The sequence below is a fragment of the Nesoenas mayeri genome (assembly GCF_963082525.1).
Source record: "Nesoenas mayeri genome assembly, chromosome: 4".
In the NCBI taxonomy this organism is placed as follows: Eukaryota; Metazoa; Chordata; class Aves; order Columbiformes; family Columbidae; genus Nesoenas; species Nesoenas mayeri.
Window position 1 is genome coordinate 29,869,137 of NC_137540.1, and position 19,621 is coordinate 29,888,757.

Sequence of the window (19,621 nt, forward strand, 5' to 3'; positions counted from 1 at the left end):
ATTATCTCCCCAAACAAGATTCTTTTGGTACCAAATACGAATATGCAAACTAAAATACTGAGCTCAGATGTGAAAACCAAATACCCAGTTCAAATATTCAGATGGATCACAGTCACACTAATTTAAGACAATATCTCAATTTTTGCATTGCACCTTTGGGCAGCTTACTGCTCAGCCAGGTGGAGGTACCTCTGGGTCTCCCTGACAAAATAGTCAGTGTGCGCTGGACCCCCAGATTGGTACTCGCCCCCCCGCCACAGAGAGCCAGACTGGGCAAGGCCTTTTTTTTTTTTTTTTTTTGGTTTTTTTTTTTGGGTTTGTTTGATTGGTTTTTTTTTTTTAGTGTCTCATCTGGTGCACTACAGCTGTTATTCCAAAACCAGGATTCTTTACATGGTGTGCATACAAGAAAGCCAAATTTAGTGCACCGACATGAGAGACAGCCTGTCACAGAGTTGTGCAAGTCTGAATGCTGGAATAAAGCTAGCATGTTAGAGAGAAAAACAACAGCCACCACACGCAAAATCCCACCTTCACATTCACGCAGCAAAGAACAAAATTACTCATGATCTTCTGAATTATCACAAAATGCACATTTTGAGTCAACGGATTCTCATGATTTAACAGACTGTGAACTTATTGTACCATATAGCACAGACCTACCAAAATTGCAACATACTGAAACAGATACCCACAAAGAAAACAGGTTAATAAGGAAAGCATCTTGCAGACTAACAAGTTTTCTGTGACCTGTGTGCTATCAGTGAATTCTCTCTCAGCTTGTTGAAGTTCAAAGCACCCCGCCTGTAAAACTGTCTGAAATGATCTAATGATCTCTTGTAGGGATTTATTTTGTCCTGCTCTTCTGGCCTCAAAAACAACATTAATTGCAACAAGATTCTATTTTCCAGACACTTTTCCCAATCATTTAAGTTATACCGCAGCCACCATTAATTACAATATTCTACAAGATCTTCCTTCCTTATAATTCCGAGTGCTTTCCTAAGTTTTAAAACACCTCCCAATACTGATTTTTTAGGAACACAACTGAAAACAATTATTCCTGACCCCATCTTGCAAGTAAAAACCTTGAGAAGGGGGGGGAGGGGGGAAAGGGGAGGGGGAGGGAGGAAGGCACGGGGCTGCTTGCAGCGAGAATGAGAAAAGTGGGAGAAGATTTTACAGCGCACTTAAAAACAACTAGTAAAACAATTAACCCACATTCCTGACAAGCTGCTTGATTTTCAGAGAGGCAATACACAGGAGCACATAATATGTACTGTAAAACTCGCAAATAACATGTTGATAGCAAACATTAGCATTCTCTACTGCTAATCTCAACACTAGGACTTCCTTAGCTTCTAAGTTTTCGACCTGCTTACTGATGGCGTCTTGAAGATGGTCAATAAATTGCATGTAATTCTCATTGGGACCCTGATTAATAGTTGCAGATGATTTGGCTGCTTTGTTGGATTCAGGCACCTCTCTCATAGCTTGATATGCAAGATCTGTTGACTGCCTCAGGATTTCAGATTTACGAGTTTAGCATTCTCAGCTTCCAACAGTTCTTTTGACAAATTATCTTACTCCAGTTCCTTGGACTGCTTGGTCTCTTTAGGGTCGTGTGATGATATGGGAGGCCATCCACTCGGTAATTTGCCTCCCCCCGCCACAGACTGCGGAATCAGTGCCGCCGGCACAACAGGGGATGGAGTGGGGAGGAGGTCAAAAGACACGATCTGGGTAAACTTCACATTCATTTTTAGGTTTGTTATCAGGCTGCAACGCTGGAAAAATTCTGGCAACGGTAGCCCGCTCAGCCTTAAAGTCTTTTAAGGTGGAAATTTTAAGCTTCCATTTAGTCACTAGTGATATAGTTTCTTTACCATCTCCATTGCTGACCTTATTCCATAATTTCTGCCCTTTATTGTCCCAAAGTTAACGTTTAAAAGCCTTCTCATTTTCTCACGGGTAGCCATTAATTCTATACCGAATTAATAGTCCACATATGTTACTTTCTTCTTATTTAAGTCCTCTCATAGAGAGAATAGGCAGGAGGAGTTTAACTACGGCTTCTTCCTCAGAGGATATATTTTGCCCCATAACTTCACTCTTCCCTCCTCTCGCTCCCAGCCGCTCACCATTTACGGTGACTTCTTCAACAAAACGCGGAACGCCCGTACACCTCCGCCCAATTCTCAGTCCAGCTGATCCGCCTCCGGCTGGGCCGCTCTAGGCTTTTCCCCATCTTCCGTGGTACGCCGTTCAGAGTATCACGTCGGGGTCACCATATGTTAGAGCAAGATAAGGACTAAGCAAAACAAGTCGATTCAATGTGAATCACGCTAAGCCATTTATTACAGAAACAAGTCTCCTTATATACGTAACTATATTTTAATCACACGTCCACGCTCCAAGCATGGATTCGTTAAATGAGTATCGTGGGCTGTCCATGCTCTGGAGTCTCACTGATGATACGTCCGATGATTCATGCCACGCCAGGAGCCCGGTGATTGAGGAACACCCCTCTTTCTCACAGCAGACTCTGCACGCAGCTTCTCGAAGCGGCCTTGAGATACCTTTGAGCCTGACTAATTCAGCAACAGATCTTTATCTATCAAAACCCGTCCACATGCATCTCCAGGATTTACATTATGTCAAAAAAACCAGTTTTGAGGTGCTCAGGGCTGGATTTTATGCTGTTTAATTCTCACCAGTAAGGCTGGGTATCCAAAAGAGCTCAGCTCCATCTAATGCAATTCTGACAGATTTTTTTCAAATGCTTTTTTATCAGTATGCAACACACTAAGAGCCACTGAAGGTTTGGCGATTGTGTTTGCTGTTGAAGCCAGTTATGTTTAGAAGCGCCACCATTATTGCTCCCTTGCAGGAGGGGTATTTCCTTCAGCTATAGTATCTGTTCAAGCCCCTGGGTGGGTGAGTGGAGCCGACCAGGCTGCCCACACTGAGGATTCTTTCTGCCCTGCTGACTGGCCTGGGCGCACAGCAGCATATATGCAACAGGGACTGCATATGAGTTGCTCACAGCCCAGACAAAAGCTTCGCACCGCTTTCTTCTAGTGTCTGTGGGAATCTCTGCAAGCTGCTGGAAGAAGATGGGCCATTGCCACTGCATGAAAACAAGTGAGAGTGCTTTCTTCTCCAAACCATCTAGTGTCCAAAAGAGATCAGATTGTTCAGACTCTCATATGGCAAGGCCTGGGTTTTGCAACCACAATGGATTAGGAGGTAATAATTAGTTAATTTGAGCAATGGTATTGAACAATAAAGAATGCTTTATATAGTTTTATAATCATCGTGTGGCACGATTATTCCCAAATGCACCAATAAATCTGCCAAAGGAGGCAGCTCTACAGCAGAGACACTTTTATATATATTTTAAAAACGGGATAAAACACATATCAGTCCTTAGCAGACCTAATTTAGCATCACACAACATTTGTCATAATACTAGCAGCACTAAACCAGACTCCCACTACACTGTAAGCTCATGGCAGTCTATTGCAGGCCAAAGAGAACTGGCGCACTCTGCAGATGAAGGCTTTGCCAGCAAGAATAAAGCACTTGTGAAGTGAAATAGGAAAACAAACATCTCCCTCTGTGGAATGGATCCTGCTAAAGACAGCTAATGGAGGTCCAGACACTACAGAGGTTTCCAGTGTGATCTGCACAAAGCCCTAAAAAAATCTAGGTGGCTTTTAAGAAATGCAGTGTAAGCCTGGATGTGGCCTCAGTGCCAAAAGGAGATGGTACTGCAAAGCTTCTGGTCCCACTTAGCCAAGTGCTGTGGTACAATCCAGTACACACAGCAGGACTGTTGATCACACATGCTCAGAGTAAGCTGGCTCTGGAAAGTTTTTCCCAGACACGACTTTCATAAATGAATAACATCAGTGCTCACTATCAGAAAAACCTCAGAGCTGAGAGCTTGAGTTTCCCAAGTTAGGCTGCAGGGAGGTGATTGAAAATTTCCTTACAAGATATTGCTTGAGAAAAAATGGACTTTTAGGTAATCACAGGCTCACTCACAAAAGTCTGTTTTCAGTGGAAAACTCTGATTATCTCATCTTAGAAACTCAGCAAAATGAGAAGCATAAAATGATTTACCGAAAACACATTCCTAACAGGAAAACAGAAAAGCAGAGCCCTCAAGCACCACTTCCACCAGGCCCCAAGGTGGTGCTTCAAGACAAAACACTCAGGCTTTTGCCTGCCTTAGTATTTTAAATTTCTGTGCTTCATATAGACTGTAACATTATCTATCTGGAAATTGTTGGATCATTTCCCACATGCCCAGGCCTCATAGTGAAGGTATGCACAGCATAAATAGTGTATGCTGGAACAAAGTGCACTTGCAAATGTCGTGACCTTTCCCCTTCCAACCTACACCCTTGCTGGCTGTCACTGTAATCACAACCATTAATCGACTTCTGCAGGCTCCCAGTCAATGCAGAAAAACTCATTTCTGACTTTCCAGAGGTCTTTGTTTATTTTTAGAACTATTTGCAAACACTGCTGTCCAATGCTGCTTAAACATTCAAGGTACTTCTGACTAAATATTTTTACTCCCCAATTTATGACCTGTGCCAGAATCTTGGGTTATTTTAAGCATTTCTCCAATAACCATATGAAATCAGCAAGCTGTGCAATCTTCAGAAAATGATGGAAATGGAGAACTGGCAAGAACCAAGCCCAGCCTGAAAAATGGAAACCAAAAACCAAAGTCCTGCTAGTACTGCTGCAGGCAATTCAAAAGGCATGTCTGAGCTGCTTCTAATCATATCCGCCCTGCTCCCCAGCAGGGAGGAAGCATGACATAAAACTGCCAAACATACCTTTTATTTCACGTCAGCCAGACTACCATGCTGAGAGATGTGATTTGGGTTTTTCTTAGGAAAGCTCACTCTGGCCTATTGGCAGCATCATTTTAGCAACTGATCAGTGTGACCCCAATTAGAGAGAGCAGTCAAATCCAGTGACCAGTCCCTCAGTGAGGGTTGGGTCCTGCACCACGGCCTGAAAACACACTTCCCTGTACCATTAATGTCTCTCCCCAGTAATGCATCCCCCCAAATCTGCCTGTGCATGCCACTTGGCCAGCAATGTATCCCATGTCACGGTGGCAGGCAGGAAGGATGACCCCTCAGTGTCGCATGGAGCAAAGGGAGACTATGGAGAAGGGTCACAGACCTACACACTCTAGAGTCTGCTTACGGTGAGCAGTTATATGTGACTGTGGATAGATCAAAAATAATTTTAATTTAAACCAGACAATTTTGCAGCAGTTCAGCAAGTGAGAGCATACACAAGCCAAATGGCTTAAATCCAGATTAAGCAAGACCACATGTTGCCTGAAGATGCCTGCAGCTAGCATGGCACCCAACAGCTAGAAAGGACACTTTCCAGTAAGAGCCACCTTGCTGTGACTTTTAATCACTGCATGCATTAACAACCTCACCCTTATGAGACAAAAAGTCACTTGGTCAAGATGGACTAAGTTGGCCTCTTGATCATTTAATTGCCCTTGTTTAATGATTACAGTCTGGATTGTGGAGCCTTTTCAGAAAGGCTTTCCAGACCTTTTAATGGGCTCTGCCTCAAAGTGAACTAACAAGTGTTGGGGAATGAAGTCTATAATATAAATAATTTAAAGCTATCTATCATCCATGGACTATGTTGAAGAAGAGTCTGTAAGATAGGAATATAAGCCACGGCAAAATCAGTGGAGAGGACAAGCTGTCAATCTTTGACTGTCCTACAAGTAAATGTTAGGGTTTTCTTTAATGGCTGAGCTCCCAAACACCAGAATGTCAGCTTTTGTTGAAAACATATTCAAGAACAAAAAAAGATTAAAAGCATATAATCGAAACATATTATCAAAATGCAAACACAAGGGAAAAAAAAAAAAAAGACCCAAAGACGGAGAAACATTATTTTGCAAAACAAGCCAAGATTGGTAGGCCCAGCAATTAACCCCTATTTTTTCACCTCTGTGCTAGACATGCAAGGCAAGCAGGTAGCAGGGGAAGAGAAGATGTAGCATCCCTGATGGGACAGGGGAGGACCTGTTCTCTAAAGAGGACTGCCAGGGGGGAATAGAAAATCAAGAGCTGTTACAGAGACAAGACTAAAAGACTTGTGCAAAGTGTAAAATTTCAATATATATTATCAATATTGATACATTTCGTGTTGAAAATTGTGTATTCTGAGCATTTAGAATAATTGTATCAATATATGCATTTCTTATGTAGTAGTAATGGCTGTTGCAAAGGCAAAAAATTGGGGGGAGGTGGGTTACTACTGAAATCCATCTTCTGAAAAAAACTATCAACATCGTATTTATGCTGTGGTTTGGGGGAATTAAAATACACACAAAGGTGTTTGACTTGTATACCCTTTTTCTTAAAAAAAAAAGTAAATTTCTCCATGATTTTATATTTGCTGCAGTATGTTCTGTAGGAATCACTCAGTACAAAAATAATGGTTTGATCATGGTGTCAACAGAGCTGTAAACAATGCCAAGAGATATGGAAAAAAGTAGTAGATTTCTTTGGCAATTATGGAAACTATTCAAATAAAAACCAGCAAAATGATTTTAATTTTAATTTGTCTGTCCAAGGGAGCCATGAATTTCACTCTGTATTTTAAAGGGATGTATTTCTCCATAGACATTTGGTTAAAGAGTAAGTACAAAATACTCCTAACACACCTGACTGCTAGCTAGCTGGCGCCTTCCAGCTCTCCTTGCTTTAGGCAGCAAGACATGAACAAGCAAATCAAACAGCTCTTCTGCTTGGCTTCTTGTACTTTTTTCCAAGTACCTGAGCATCTTCTGCCATTACAGGAGGGAAATGATTGCATCCATGATAATTAGAATCAACTTATTACTATTATAAATTGCTATAATCAACATAAATCAGAAGCTTTCCTTCCTGACGCTCAGCCATACCTTCACACATCTTAATGTTGACCTCCTCACAGACATGTGACAGGTATTCTCTGCTAAAGCCAAGCAGTGCTTAAAACATAGTTATTTCAGGTCTCTCCACATCTAACAAATCAAAGCAATCCATATATGTATGATCAATATAAAAGACTTACATATACAGAAAGAGTTACATGTTCGTTTTCATCTTGGTGGTATGACAAGGAAGCTGTAAATTACATTGAGGAAGAATAAAAGTTGACTCAAAGTTTTGGTTGTATTTGGAGTATAACAGATGAACTCAAAAAGGTAGTTTAAGAGAATCATGACAGATGCATGTATATCCAGTGGAGTGCCTCAGGGGTCAGTACTGGGGCCAATGTTATTTAATATATTCATTAACGATTTAAACGAGGGAATAGAGTGCACTATCAGCAAGTTTGCTGATGACACTAAGCTGGGAGGAGGGGCTGACACGCCAGAAGGCTGTGCTGCCATCCAGCGAGACCTGGACAGGCTGGAGAGTTGGGTGGGGAATAACCTGATGAAATTTAACAAGGGAAAGTGTAGAGTCCTGCATCTGGGCAGGAACAACCCCAGGTTGTTCCAGGTTCCAGTATAGGTTGGGAAATTACATATTAGAGAGCAGTCTAAGGGAAAGGGACCTGGGGGTCCTGGTGGACAATAGGATGACCATGAGCCAGCACTGTGCCCTTGTGGCCAGGAAGGCCAATGGCATCCTGGGGTGTATTAGAAGGGGGGTGGTTAGTAGATCGAGAGAGGTCCTCCTTCCCCTCTACTCCACCCTGGTGAGACCACATCTGGAATACTGTGTCCAGTTCTGGGCCCCTCAGTTCCAGAAGGACAGGGAACTGCTGGAGAGGGTCCAGCATAGGGCAACAAAGATGATTAAGGGAGTGGAGAACCTCCCTTATGAGGAAAGGCTGAGGGAGCTGGGTCTCTTTAGTTTGGAGAAGAGGAGACTGAGGGGTGGCCTTATTAATGCTTATAAATATATAAAGGGTGAGTGCCATGAGGACAGAGCCAGGCTCTTCTCGGTGGCAAACAATGATAGGACAAGGGGTAATGGGATCAAGCTGGAACACAAGAGGTTCCACTTAAATTTGAGAAGAAACTTCTTCTCAGTGAGGGTGACAGAGCACTGGAACAGGCTGCCCAGGGAGGTTGTGGAGTCTCCTTCTCTGGAGACATTCAAAACCCGCCTGGACATGTTCCTGTGCGACCTCACCTAGGCGTTCTTGCTCCAGCAGGGGGATTGGACTAGATGATCTTTTGAGGTCCCTTCCAATCCCAAACATACTGTAATATACACAAATGTGAGAGCCTGGATATTATTATGCTTATATTTATTTGCAATAGTTACCTTCAATGGAAATAAAAGAACACAGTTCATTCCATGAAACTGGAACTGATTTTGCAGGTATTAAATGAAAAGCTACCAAACTAAGTATTAACTTAACTAGGTATCTATTTATGGGTGCAAAGTATCGAACAGATAAACAAGATTTGGTACAAGAAACAAAAGACTGCAAATCATTAACAGAAGGGTGAAATTTTATATATATATATATATATTCTAATACAGGCATGCCATATTCTATATTTTACATGTGTATATTTATATAAACAATGCAAAAAATTCATGGTCAATTATTTGCTCAATGTAATTGCTAATAGCTAATGGAGTTGCATGGAACAGAAATGAGAACCAAACTTCATGTGGAGTATTCTGTGCAGTGAATCCCAAAAAGCTGGTTTCTCTGGTTTTAGAAGAAGAAAAATTAAACAACAAATGTGAAAAAAATATTTGAGGCATGCAAAATTCCTCTTGCATCCTTTCTTTTCAGATCCTGAGAACGCAACTTTCATTTTATGGGGCTTCAGTCACAACAGTCATGAAATAACTGAGAATCTTCCCAAATAACATCTCTTCCCAATGCACTTCCCCGCTGAAAGCTATCTACATCAAAAGTAAAGACTCCCAGGCAAACACATATGGAAAGCCATTTAGATTTTTAAATATTGATCTTTTGACACCTCACTGTCCCTACTTAAATTTCATTCAACCCCCATTTTAGGACTTGGCGAGATAATGTGTCTTGTGGTTAGACCTTGGCAGACTGATGGACATGCCTGAAAGTGAAGCATCTGTGGTGCAAGTGGCCTTTGTAGGTAGAGACGGCTGTGTCTGGAATGCTAATTTTGACTTCACAGCCTGAAACCAAGTGCCAGAACAGACCTGTTTTCTCTTTAGTAAAAGGGAGAACAGCACATGCTATTGTTGGATGCAGGCCAAGCAGCGCGGAGTAGGCAGGGGGTACCTGGCAGCAAGGCAACAGGAGCCATCACACCAGAGACAACTTTCATGCTCTTTCTGGGTGAGGAAGGATTATGCCAAGCCCTAATGTTCAGTACAAAGGAAATTAAATCACTCAATATATTTTATATATTTTACAGCTCAGGGAAAAATGTTGCTTCATTTTTCCTCAAATGAGGTATTTAGCTCTGTTAGTAGGACATTATTAGATTTATGACTATGTCAAGTCAAGGAGAGCTAACAGCTTAACTCTTAATAGAGTCAAAGCACTATTTGGAGTGAGGGAGGGAGTGCACACATTTGAAGCAGGCAGGAATTTTTTTTAAATGCATTAACAACTGCAGTTGACTTGAGCCAGTGAAGCACATCAGGAGAATGCAAGTGTCTTGACAGTATGGAGGAACAGAGAAAGACCTACATAGGAAGGTTCATATTCAGAATAAAAAATAACACTACATCTCCAACTTCTTACCTAAAAGCAAGAAAAACTGTTTGGAGGCCTATGCTATTTGGAGTTGCACACGTGTTTTCAAAGATTGCTTGGGCTCTGGATTTAATAGGATTTAAATCCTCAAGTGCACTGCACTTCCTGTCTTTGCTAGGATGGGTTATATTTTAAATGCTCCAAGTCCAGAGTCCAACACCCATAACTCTTGCTGAGCAGCACCTTACTCCACTATTTCCATGAATTTCACTGTAATCATTTGTGGAGTAATACCTAATACCCGGATACCTAATACCCCAGTCAGGGTGGCTGCTGGGGACTGCGAGGAGCAGGGAGCTGGCTGCAACCACAACAGCATCTGTAAAAGCATCAGCATGTCAGACACGACTTTGCTACACAACTAACACAGCTCCTCTAAGGGCTACACGCTATTGAAACACCTCTGCTTTCTAACGCATCTTTGACTTTGTAAGAGGAAAATGCTAAGAAATTCACATAGACAGGAATTAGGGTGCAAAGACACTTGAGTCTTTGGCATTTGTCTCACTTCTATCCAGTAACAGATCTATGTGGAACACACACACACATACACAAACAGGGAGGAACACAGATCCACATGCTCAGGCACTGGCTGGTTTAAGATAGACAAAAGGCCTGAATCTGGTATTTCACAAAAAAAAAAAAAAAAAAAAAAAAAAAAAAAAAAAAAAGCAAGCCTCTCACACTTAAAGTGCGTTTACTGCCACATGGCACGCTTCATGTGTCCTCTTTTGAATACTAATCCCCTTTACAGCAGCTTTTCCACCCCTTTCCTTTTCTTTTTTCTTAATCCACAAGACCAAGTTCAATAACTGTTCCTGCCTGTGGTCTCAAGCAAGTTAACATGCCTTTGGTGAAGGGTTGGACACATCTAAGACACTGATATGAGCTAGTGCTTCTGTGCTGGAAACTGCGAGAAATAGGAGCAAGAAATGTTCTGGTGAGCCAGGGAGGAAAGATGAGGTGCTGCTCTCTGCTTTAACTATTCATTGTTGTGTAGCGCTTTGGAATTGGGGGTGGCTTTGTAAATGACAGCTGTAGCTGTGTTCTTCTGTGAGTTACAAATATGGATCAATGGTAAACGAACTATTGTGCTTCACTTTATCCTATTTTATCAGTTAGCCCAACTTATCGTATTTAATGAAAAATCAAGACATCAAAGCTCATAAATTAATAAAGGCATTAGGATCTTCAGAGCCTAGTATTGAACGAGCTGGGTAATTTAATATGTGAGGTTATTTATCCTCCAAATCCAGAGCCACTTTTTTTCTTTTTTTTTTTTTTTCCTTTTAATTTTATTCTTTCTTTACACTCATCAAAGCCATTTCAGAGAAGAAACAAGGTAAAAAGGAGTCATCCTAAAATTGGTTTGCTCAGGCATTTTTGGTCCAAACTGGAACACAGGAGGTTCCAATTAAATATGAGAAGAAGCTTCTCCACAGTGAGGGTGACAGAGCACTGTAACAGGCTCCCAGGGAGGTTGTGGAGTCTCCTTCTCTGGAGACATTCAAAACCCATCTGGACACATTCTTGTGTAACCTCATCTAGGTGTTCTTGCTCCAGCAGGAGGATTGGACTAGATGATCTTTTGAGGTCCCTTCCAATCCCTAACATTCTGTGATTCTGTGATTTTTGCTGTCTGGGGCTCTCAGCTCACTGCCAGGACAGAAGCACCTGAAACAATCCAGAAAGCTTTTGCACATTATTTTGAAGTAGTTTGCATGCCATTAATGCTAAACAGCACAGTTGGAGAACAACTTTCACTGCTTCCTACATGTCCTCAGCTTGAATTATCCAGCTCAACTTAGCAAATGCTGTGTCTAGCAGTGGGTGTTTGCAGAGCTGCTAAAGATACCTTTTTGTCTGAAAAATAACATTTCTGATTTGGGGGTGTCAGTTGTGAACAGTATGTGCATCTGTACACACACAGGATCCTCAGAGGGGAAACTCTTCTGTGCTCCCACAGGTGAGGGGTGCCCTCTGGGGAGCGCTTGATGCCTCTGCTGCAGGGAAATGGGGTGGTCCAGGGAGAGCAAAGGGAGCGGGGGGATTGTGAAGGGTGGCCTTTGTCTTCCCAGCTAGCCCCACGTGCCACAAAAAGCATGCATGGGGAGACGCAGGTGCCACCATGTGGCATCTCCTAATCTACACCTGGAGTGCAGGAGCATCTTAATTTGCATATTTATTAAGAAGTTCACATGTTGGCTTGGCCTATTGAAACTCGGTGAATAAAGAATAAAGGTCATATTTCAAAGTGTGGCGTGTCCACATGTTTCTCCAACTAACTTTTCAAGGCTTTTTCTCCTAACAGTGCAGCCCTGACAGTCCTTCACAGTGAAATGATCAGCATTGAAACAAGTGATAATTTTTAGCACATCATCTGGGGGGTGTGTGCGAAAAAATAAACAACTTTCACATTAGTTGCAGAGAAGTGCACAAATGAATTACCCACTCTTTTCAGTCACTCATGAATAATTCAAATTCCTCTGTGTCAGTGGATCTAATTAGTAATCATCCCAACTATTCTTAAATTACCTAGTTTTGAGTTACTTGCATAGCAACAACATTCATTTCTGATAGGATTATTAATCTATTTGCCAATGTGAGATGGCTAGGGCAGAGGTCAGTGGGGAGCCATATCATCAGTTAATGTTATTAATGTTTCTTTAACAATTAACATATCCGGTATTCAGGGACAAACAGCGTATGTCACATGGAGAGGTATTTTTAATGCTCTGCGGATATATGTCATATGTCCTGCTGATTGGGCCACCTTGAAACGCAAGGAGCTGTCATTAGCAAAGGCTTGACCCTGAATGCACGAACTGCATAGGAAACAAGAAAAAATATGAAATATTAGAGTTACCAAGACATCATAGCAATAGCTGAGGTAAGAATCCACTCCAAAAAGTGACTTTGCCTGCCAGAGGACACTTCTCTGATTCCAAATGAAGTAAAGGAGATCTGTAATTTGTTTTCCCTGTTGTTAAATTGAAGGTTCTCAAATGGAGCCCATGCCTGAAGCTCAATTGAGAGGTCCTTTCCTATCTCATCTATCCTGTGATTCTGCAGTCAGTTCTTTTGAAAAGGAAAATGCCAGTTTAGGGTTCCTCAAAAGATGGTACAGCTGAGATCAGTCAGGAAGCTGTATATTTTTATTTAATATAATTCAGTAAATAATTAGTAGATCATCCCTGTCTACCTGGTACTCATAGTAAAACACCTGTTCCAGAACTGATATGGAATTATGCAAGGTCAGGGTGAGACTTCTGTTTAGGGCATATCATCCCACATCTATTGCTGTGAGAGTGTCCTATTTAGAAACATCTGGCACTGCTGCTTGTCACAGATGGGGTCCTAGGTTAGACAAAGCTTAAATCACATTAAAATACATTCCCAAACTTGCTTGTTTTTAAAGGGACTTTAAATTTACTGATCTAACATTCCTTTCAAACATACCCTACCAGACAGACAGTGCCAGCTTGCAAGAAGCTCATAGGGAAGCCCTCGCTCTCAACCAAGCAGCACTCAGGTCCCCAGGTGACTTATTGCCACAGCCCAGTTCCCTGCGTAAACCAAAACTGTCGCTAAACCCATTAAATAGCATGAGGGATGTGATCAGGGCAGCTACCAGCCCTAACTCCATTTCAGAGCGGAGTATGGCTGCCTAAGAAAGCCCTCCAGCATGCTGGCTAACGTGGCTGCAATTACCAGCAACCCACTCCTGCATATTTTAATTCTTTCTACACAATTTTGAAATTGATTAACTCATTTTGAAGCAAATCTTGCTTTCTTGGTCATTTTTGGGGCTTTGCTGGAAACTGATATTTGCAAACACACTACATAAAATACCCTTAAAAACAAAAACAAAACAACACAGTAGTCAAAAGACAAAAGAGAATTTAACCTCTACCAGCTCAGGAAAATCAAGAGACCTGTTGTTAATTAGAATGGCTAATGTTTTCTCATTAGTGCAATATGTTGTGCCGGAGCTGGCCATGTGGAAAAGTTCTGCATGATAAAATAGCATGGGAGAGAGCACAGCACAACTTTTATTAAATAAAAAATAAACAAACTGATGCCACCAAAGGAAAGGAATAAGTTGTGAACATATTTTCCAGACATCAGTTAAGAGCAGGAGCTTACAGTTTTTCTGCAGTGGCCAAGTATAATAAAATTGATCTGTTGACTATACAGATCCATAAAAATAGTTTACAAAGAGTTAGAGTTACTGTCAGTTAGATCAGAACAAAATTCTTCCACAAGAAAGTTGCCCTGTAAGCATTCTTTTTCCATTACACATCGTGGCAACTGCAGGGTAAAAGAGAGCCAGGATTCCTCAGAGTTTGGCATTTTGGGATGTTCTGCATTTAAACAGTGTTGAAGGATCAAATGTAGGAAGATGGGTGAACTGGAAAAGACTGAAAAACCCTTGGGGACATTCTCTTCCTCACAGTAAATGCAGGTTATAGTCCTGTTCCAGGCATTGCACTTCCCCTGGCAGAAGAAACTGGTTTGCAGGGCACTTTGAACACAAGTCTAATTTTTTTTTTTTTGTCAGGAGAGGCAATTGATGATGTCCTCTCCTAACACCTCCAGGAAGACAACAGTGCAGAAAACCATGGACACAAACAGCTTAAGCCACCATTAGCGCTGATGCCCATCAGCTAGTAGTGGTATTTAGCCTCTGAGGCTCCTTGTCCTCAGCCTGAAGCAGGTGTCCTTCTCAGAACTGTGCCATGTGGACAAACACCACCATAGTAGGCTTTCAGCATGTTACTCCATGTAATCACTTCTGGTCTGTCATTAGGGCCAAATTCATTTAATCTTAAAAATAAATCTTAAAAAAACTCACTTAAAAACTCATTATGATCCCAACTTTGATGATATATTGTTCATAAGCCAGATCCAGGAATGAGATCATTGTAGATGGACACCCAAGTGAGCTTGGGATTGAGGAGCTTTTCTTACAAAATTTGGGAAAAAGGCATGTTTGGGCACAGAAAAGCAGGGCTACTTTCTCTCCAGGCTGCAAGTCATCTCTGTGAGGACAGAAATACTCCTATCTCCATTGTACATGCAAGGTTAAATGGCCCAGGGGATGTCAATGGAAGAAACTGAACCTGGGTCTCTAAAATCCCTAGTGTCCTAACTGTTGGAGTAGCCAATATACCACTACAAGCCACTTTCCCCCAACATTAGTCTCACAATTACTAACGAAAACCAGTATATGAAATATGCAAAAACATAATCCATTATTTCACAATCCAGCGTCCACAAAATCCTCCCCAATGCACCACCATTTAGTTTCAAATATGTCAAGGTTAATAGCTATAATGTAAAATCATCATCTGCAGCAGAGTATTAATTAGGGCCCTCATGCACAATGCATTAACAATTTCCATGCAAAGAGGGCTGCCGCAGTTCTCTGCAGGAGGCTGGGAGCATGTTACAGCCAACAGAGAGCTGGAAAACTTCAGGAAAAGCCTTGCAGTGAGCCGTTTGGCAGCCTGAAGTGGGGCTCTGGGCCAGCAGCAGATGACCCTCTCCTGCCCCTTGCAACAGGCAAAGAACTTTCTTTCTGGACTTCTCTGCATCGCTGCACAGACAGGATTCAGTCAGTCACACCCCTCCTGGCATACCAGAGCCCTGCAGGCACCAGGGGTGGAGCTCAGCATCGCCTGCCACAAGTAGCTTTCTTCCTAATAGTGCTAGGCACCTTTCAAAGTCTCCCGATATTGAGTTGGCTTGCATGTGCTGTATATTTTTGGAAGAACACTGATTTAATAAAGAATAGGTCTGACACCTTTAACGTCAGTATTATCAGAGCCAGGTAGCCCCTGAACCCCTCAGATCACTAATTTGGTAGAAGTCACCTCCACAAGCCTCAGAGAGAAGTATAGAATACAAAATTTCTGTGATTTTTGCAGCTTTGTAAATTTGGAGTGCCTCACAGTCTACCATCCACAACACTTGAACCCCCAGGCTTGCAGTGTAGGTCTAGCACAAAGCTTCATAACTGTCACATGGGATGCGAAACCTGTTCAGCTGCAGGTCAGGAGCACAGCTCCTGCTTGCAAATATTCACACAGAATGCATGCTTCCCTCTGTCCTTCTGTTTCCTGTGTTGGTTAACCATAGTTCAGATCTTTTTTCCCTTCTGGAGGTCTGGGCAGAGAAGAACTTGATGAAATTCAACAAGGGTAATTGTAGGGTCCTGCACTTGGGAGGAATAAACCCAGGCAGGGTTAGGATTTGACCTGTTGGAAAGCAGCATTGCAGAGAAAGACCTGGGAGTTCTGGTTGAAAATGGGTTGACCGTGAGCCAGCAATGTGCCTTTGTGACGAAGAAAGCAAATGGTACCTGGGGTCCCTTAGGAAAAATGTGACCAGCAGGTCAAGGGAGGTTGTCCCCCCGCAACTACTCTGCCCTGATGAGGCCACGTCTGGAGTACTGGGTCCAGGGATGGGCTTTTCAGTTTAAGAAGGACAAGAAACTACTGGAGGGAGTCCAGCAGAGTGCTATGAAGATGATGAGGGGTCTGGAGCATCTTTCTTATGAGGAGAGACTGAGAAAGCTGGAGAAGAGAAGGCTGAGAGGAGATCTTATCAATGCTTATAAATATCTCAAGGGTGGGTGCCAAGAAGATGGGACTAGACTCTTTTCAGTGGTGCTCAATGATAGGATGAGGAGCAATGGGCACAGACTGAAGCATAGGAGGTTCCATCTAAACATGAGAAGAAACTTCTTCCCTTTGAGGGTGACAGAGCGCTGGAACAGGCTGCCCAGAGAGGAGTCTCCTTCTCTGGAGACATTCAAAACCCGTCTGGATGCATTCCTATGTGACCTGCTCTGTGAACCTGCTTTAGCAGGTGAGTTGGACTAGATGACCTTCAGAGGTCCCTTTCAATGCCCAACCAGTCTGTGATTCTGTGACATGTTTAACTTTGTAATTAGGTAAGCCTGAAGAAGCCTGGTATTATTTCTCTCACAGCCATTCTGTGATTCTGTGAAATGAAGGTGATGGCCTAGCAACTTGTACATAAACTTTACCCTCTTCCAGCTAAAATACTACAGCTGGAACAGACCCATGGTTCGGCTGTGGTAAATCTGAGGCTCATATTAACATGATCCACCACCAAGTCAATGGTGAACATACCAGTCATTTTACAGGGACTGTTATCTTGCTACCAAACTCCAGATATAAATGATAGCTGTGTGACTTGCAAATTGCCAGGTGCAGTCCATGAGGCAAAAATCAATAGTGCTTCTACAACATTCCTGTTCTGATCAAGCCTGGACAAAATAATGTTCTGGTGTTTTTAGGCTACATGTGAGAGAGCTCACTCATGGTACAACATGTGCCAGGATGTTTGCAAATAGTGCAGGCAAAACTGAGTGCCTCTAAGGTTTGCACAAGGCTGCCCATGAGTTTTAAGATGGAGCTTGATAGCCATATGAACAGGACTGTATAACAGGTCTGTGTGCAATGTGGGGAGACACATCATGACCACCTCCTGCCCCTGTTCCCCAAATGGATTAAATTTCATCAGAGCACCAGGAAGAAAATCCCAAACACCAGGTGTGTTCTATTCTAAATATCTTTTAGCTAAAAGATATTTAGATACTTAGACAGACTAACAGGACACAGAAATTTTGCTCTTAGTACCATAAATCTTTCTCATATTCTTTCTATGGTTATAATAATAGAAATTTATTGTTGCTTTTGTTTCCTTCCATATTCTATGTAATTAATCTCAATGTGTTGCCTGAACATTTAGAGACAGTACATTGTGCCTGCCCATTTGTATTTTTTTCAACACCAAGTCTCATCTCAGCTAATATATTGTGTTATACTATATATAACCACTCACCATAACTCAGATAGAACACAACACATTTTCATTTTGTTGCCCCATTATATTTTTCAGAAAGTCAATACAACATGAAGTGAAGAGTGCCTTGCTCAGCACTTATCGATCTGTCTGTTTTCTCATTGCTTACGTCAAAACACCACTTGTCAGCTCTGGCTCTGTTATAATTATCTTATCATGCAGGAAGATAAAACCTCAAAGACTAAATGCCAGTTGACATCCAAGGTCAGGCAATACCAAGAACCAGCCCAAAGGCTTTTCAGCAAGGCAGACATCAGTAAGAATGTTTCAGGATCAAGTCACCTTTTTATTAAGGGCCCCTCTACAATGCAATCAGGAAAAACAACCATTGCAGATAGAGGGATTCTTCAACCAGCCCTTGCAGCAGTGAGGCTCAACGTAGGTATGGTGGTAGAGTAACAGTACTCTAGAACAAGAGGAAGTCCATGGACCACAAATGACTTGGTAGAAACAGGAGTTCCAACTATACTAAAAACTTGTTTCTCTTGCTGTAAGGAAAAGGGACCTCATGGGAGACTCCAGTGGAGCAGTGATGTTGTGCATTGGTTTGGACTTCTTTCCTCCTCAACAGGTGCCTTGCAGAGCGGAAAACTATAGCCCTGCTTACTGTTGAGGACATTTAGCTAGTTGTGTGTCAATGCAGCATGTCAGTATTGCTTTGGACCAAGACCAAAAGCCTAACTTAATGTCACCTCTCTGCCTCTTCAACACATCAATGTAGTGTATGGTGTTCATCCATTTGCCCTGATTTCATGGTTTAACCCGAGCTAGCAATACAACCATGATAGCTGCTGACTCACACCCCACCCTACTCCCCCGCACCATCCCCATAGGGGAGAGAAAAGAAACAGAAGGAAGAAACTTGGATTGAGATAAACACCATTTAATAAAATAACAAATACAAAATACTAATACACTACCGGAAATTACATATATAAAATAGAAATAGAATATAAAATAAAATAAACTCAATGCAATTCCTCATTAACTCCATCCACACCAAGCAGCCAGTCCCAGGAAGCAGCACCTGGTCCCGAACAGCTGAACCCAAAGAGAGAAAAAAGGAAAAATGGCAGAAAGGCCCAGAGGCCTCTGAAAAACACCAAAAGGCTGAACTAAACATCCCAAAAAGAATTCCCCCAGCTCTGACAAAAAGAGCAAGAAAGAACGCAAGAGAGAGAGACAGACAGACAGACAGACAGACCAAGTGACACCAAGAGAGACCAAGACAGCCTGACTCTTAAAAATGAAGCATGATGCTAATGTGATGGAATACTCTTATTGATCAGTCTGGATATCAGTCAAGCTACACCCCATCCAAGCCCCCCCTTCCTTGATGCCTCACACCTATGGGCAAAGTGCTCAGAACATCCTTGGCTCTCATAACAGAGCAATTACAAACATTAACTCTGTGCTGGAGTGTTATCTCTTGTTCTCAAGCTAAGTCCAAATCATGACCATGCTAGCTACAAAAAACAAAGGTTTCTAACTGCATGAAGAAAATTAACTCATATTCAGTCAAACCAGCACACTTGACCTCATAGGATGCCACTTGAGCAACAAAGATGACTGCACCCTCTTTTCTCCATATTTCTAAATGACAGGCTCACTCTCCATGCCCTGCAGATGGCTGTTCTTAAGTTACTTTGAGAAAGGCAGTTCTGCTCTTTTAGATCATGCAGCAGGGCAGTGCCTGAATAAATTAATATGATTAGTGAACCCCTCGTTTAAGGATCAATCGATTTCCCTTTGTAAAGAAGAGTTGTGGAGAGCCAGATGCCAACAGCCAATGTCCTGATGCATTCTGCCGTTTGTCAGTGCTTGGGAAGGTAGGGCTGTGAGCAGCAGAAGAGCCTTGGTGAGGTTTGGGTCACCAAACCTTATGGCTGGATTACTGGTTGACTAAAATAATCTACCCACCTACCCCAAAAGCAGCAAATGACCACTAGCATCCTCT

The 19,621-nt window shown here is 42.2% G+C and overlaps 1 protein-coding gene across 1 annotated transcript in view; it reads right to left on the reverse strand.

Annotated features, from left to right (window-relative positions):
- Positions 1–8,717: 8,717 nt before the first annotated feature.
- The window catches only part of CENPC (centromere protein C), a gene marked incomplete at its 5' end in the record, with an annotated part of 67,078 nt that continues 56,174 nt past the window's right edge, over positions 8,718–19,621 (reverse strand). Inside the window, one exon of the mRNA XM_080343834.1 lies at positions 8,718–8,727. The remainder of the gene's footprint in view (positions 8,728–19,621) is intronic.